Here is a 4559-nt window from a genome sequence, read left to right on the forward strand (position 1 = left end):
ATTATACTAACTCATGCATCAGTTCCCAACATTACTTCAATAACATTCATATTTTAAGCTCGAAAGTTTACAGAATATAGAAACTAACAATTTCTATATGATGTAATACTGATAGCACGAAGAGATTAATGATTTCAGATAAGAATAGTTATAAAAATATCTCCAGAAATATGGAGGATATTTATAATGAAAGATACGATAATATCTCGAAATATCTAAGATCAGAGGATGATAGAAACTATTATCTGCAAGGGTTTAGAGTAAGGAGCAAGATATTCACTAAAGACTTTAGCAGACATTGAATCACTTGGATTCTTTGAAGTCAAACTTATTCTTTGTGATTTGTCCACGGATTTCTTCCTAGTTTTCGCATAATTTGCTTTTCGGTACTAAATTTTCTATTGAATGTTTCCAATATAATGATACACAGGAAGCACGAGGAGGTATATAATTTCGGACGAGAATATTTATGAAAATATCCTCAGAAATATCGAAGATATTGATGATGACATTTTGGAATTTCTAAGTTCGATGGTTGATGGAGAAAGATTTTCCGCAAGATTTTAACATGACTTCGGAGCAAGATATTCTCTAAAGATTTCAACGGATCCAGAATTACCTGAATCCTTTGAATATAGGGTTTGGTCCTTGTATTTGTCCTTGGTCTTCTTCATGGGTAGCTCAATCTGTTTTTCAGTACCCAATTTTCTATCGAGCGTTCCTAACACTCCTTTCTTTATCATTAAACTTTTGGTCGTTTAGACCATCTACCATTTTTCTGTTTCCTCTGCATTTAATGCTATGATATCTGAATCATCGGTTATTAGTCCGAGGTGGTTTCAGGAAAATTGTGTTTTTAGATGATTAAACGCTGATGGTAATATGGTGGAATATGAAAGGTTCCCTGGCGACAATAAAAGAGCACGCTTATATATCAACGTTATAATAAGGTTGTTTCGTACGAAAAGTCGAAGTTGTCTTGCTGGAGCTGTGACAAAACTGGCTATCTTGAACAGCAGATGCAAAGTTATTTTCGGTAATAATAATGCTAATGGAATTAGCACAGCTACGTGTTAAACGTCTACTCAGGTTCTGAGTGTTTTCAGGTGCATAACTATATGCATCAATCTTTTCTCCCGTAAATGAAGTGCGGTTGGTTCATCCTCTCGATTGAGGTGTTTTCAAGAATCATGAAAGGTTTGAACGCAGAATGTAATCGTGAAGATACAAATGATGTTTAAGACTAAATCAAGTGGCAACTTGAAGAATTGTTTAGTTTCATATTTTATAATCAATATTTTAATTCATTTAAATTGTCCAATGTTATTAGTCCACAGTCGATAGTCCATAGTTGACAGTACAATAATTCATATATAGTCTAATATATAATATTCGAATTAATTAATACGTGTCGTGACCCGTATACGTCTCAGACTCGATCACAACTCAAACTATATATATTATTATAGAATCAACCTCAACCCTGTATAGAGAACTCGATCATTACTGCATATAGAGTGTCTATGGTGATTCCAAATAATATATATAGATGCGTCGATATGATATGTCAAAACCTTGTATACGTGTCCCGATATTTAAAGTGCATAAAATAAATAACAGAAAATTAAATAACGATAAATAAAGTGCGTAAAGTAAATAACAGAAATTTAATAACAATAAATAAAATTGCGAGAATGTAAACTGCGATAAAATAAATTGTGATAAATAAAATGTAATCAGTTAGCTAGGAACAGTTAGCTAGAATTTTGTTAGCGTGGATTTTTAACAAAATTTCTCATAGTTAATTTGTTTGTTTCTAACAAATTTTATTTTGTCCAATGTTTTCTTCATTATGCCACTTGTCGGATTCTGATAGGTCAAAATCCAAATATGAAATTGAATGAAAATGGTTATTCTGTGATGAACGGATTCGTATAGCTGTGGTTGCAAGTAGGATAGTAAATGACTGTTGAATCAGATTCGAAGAATGTACGGTGTAACTTATTAATGCTAAATCTAAATATTCCTCGGGTATTACCTACCCGTTAAAATATTTTCACCATTAACAGTTTGTACAATAAAAATTTTAATTACAATCTTTATGAAAACATATATACATATATATTTTCTTCAAACGTAATTATGGATTTAATGAGTCAATGTGATATTAAACTCATCAGATTTACGGTTAAAACTAGAGTACATAATCTCTAAAATATTAGAGATTACATAATCACCATGAAGGACGAAGATAGTTTATGTTGAACGATTCGTAAAACGATTCGTAGAACGATGATTATCCTTGAGGTATAGATTGCGAGGTTGAGACGTATGATGATGTTGTTGTTGTTGGTACTCCTTGGTATCCATGGTGCGTATGAGGTTTATGTTCGAGGTATAGATTAAGATGTTGAGGTGTGGGATGCGGATGTTGATGTTGGTGGTGGTGATGGTACTGTTAACATTGGTGGTGGTACTGGTTATGCTGCTGGTGCTGCTGCTGGTGTTTGTAACCTTCGCACCATATTCTCTAAAGCCACTACCCGAGCGCGAAGCTTGTTGACTTCTTCTATTACACCGGGGTGATTTTCGGTTCGGACTAGCGGATAAATATAATCTAGAATTTGGTATAGTATATAATCGTGGTGAGATACTCTAGAAATGAGAGAAAAGATGGTGTTTCGAACAGGTTCACCGGTAAGTGCTTCAGGTTCTTCGCCAATAGGGCAATGTGGCAGATGGAAAGGATCACCTTCTTGTCTCCAATGATTGAGGAGGCTACGAACCCATCCCCAATTCATCCAGAATAAATGATGACTGATTGGTTGATCCATTCCGGTCACACTGCTTTCAGAGCTTGAGTGGGATTCCATTTCGGAATCTGAGTGACTTGAACTACTGACGAATTCCATTTCGTACGATTGAATAAAGAATTTTTAGATATGAAATGATTTTCTGGCTAACGGATGGTATTCTTAATTACACAGAATATCCATATATATAGAACAAAAGGTTTCGTAGATTACGAAGGAATTTACGGGATACGCCAGGTAAGGTTTACAGTAACAGATACGCTAAGATATGAATCTTGTCTATATACTATTCATGCAATCAATGCAGCAAGACGTGTCTAGACTAAGAATGATAAGTAGATAATTTTCGACACAAAATGATAAGCAAAACTTTTTGACATGCAGACCGGGTCAAAGTCCAGACTCACTAATGCATCCTAACGACTACTAGTTAGACATACTAATGCAAGACCTGGTTCGCTACGACCACCGCTCTGATACCAACTGTGAAGACCCATCCTAATCCATCCGGACGAAGTCCATATCGATTATAAACGATTCACAACAGTTGATTACATCGCGAGGTACTTGACCTCTATATGATACATTTTACAAACATTGCATTCGTTTTTGAAAAGACAATCTTTCATTACATCGAAAGTTGACGGCGTGCATACCATTTTATAATATATCTAACTATAATTGACTTAATAATAATTTTGATGAACTCAACGACTCGAATGCAACGTCTTTTGAAATATGTCATGAACGACTCCAAGTAATATCTTTAAAATGAGCAATTGCACAGCGGAAGACTTCTTTCAAACCTGAGAATAAACATGCTTTCAAGTGTCAACCAAAAGGTTGGTGAGTTCATTAGTTTAACATAAATAATCATTTCATAATTTTAATAGACCACAAGATTTCATATTTCCATTTCTCGTAAACATACGTCCCATGCATAGAGACAAAAATATCATTAATATGGATTGAACACCTGGTAACCGACATTCACAATATGCATATAAGAATATCCCCATCATTCTGGGATCCTCCTTCGAACATGATATAAATTTTGAAGTACTAAAGCATCCGGTACTTTGGATGGGGCTTGTTGGGCCCGATAGATCTATCTTTAGGATTCGCGTCAACTAGGGTGTCTGTTCCCTAATTCTTAGATTACCAGACTAAAAAGGGGCATATTCGATTTCGATCATTCAACCATATAATGTAGTGTCAATTACTTGTGTCTATTTCGTAAAACAGTTATAAAAATTGCGCATGTATTCTCAGCCCAAAAATATAAAGGGTAAAAAGGCAAATGAAACTCACCTAATGTATTTTGTAGTAAAAATACATATGACTATATCGAACAACTGAACAATGCAGGGTTGGCCTCGATTCACGAACCTATATCATTCGTATATATATTAAAACATGTAATCGTAATCGAGCAAGTTTATATATTTTATTTTTAATAAAATACTTGTTATATTTCATGTTATTTAGATCATTTTAATATATTTAATTTATACATTTTATATAGTTAATATTTATCATTATTTATATTATAAAATATATATAAGGTTTTATATATGATAACAATATATATTTGTGTATTAACTGATACATTTTATATATATAATATAGTAATTATCATTTTAATAATAACAATATAAAGATACATTATATTAATATTATTGTAATGTATTGTTGTATAAAGTATCTATTTGTAGTAGTGTTGACAAGAATGATAATAATGATAAT

Source organism: Rutidosis leptorrhynchoides, chromosome 4, assembly GCF_046630445.1.
Source record: "Rutidosis leptorrhynchoides isolate AG116_Rl617_1_P2 chromosome 4, CSIRO_AGI_Rlap_v1, whole genome shotgun sequence".
NCBI lineage: Eukaryota > Viridiplantae > Streptophyta > Magnoliopsida > Asterales > Asteraceae > Rutidosis > Rutidosis leptorrhynchoides.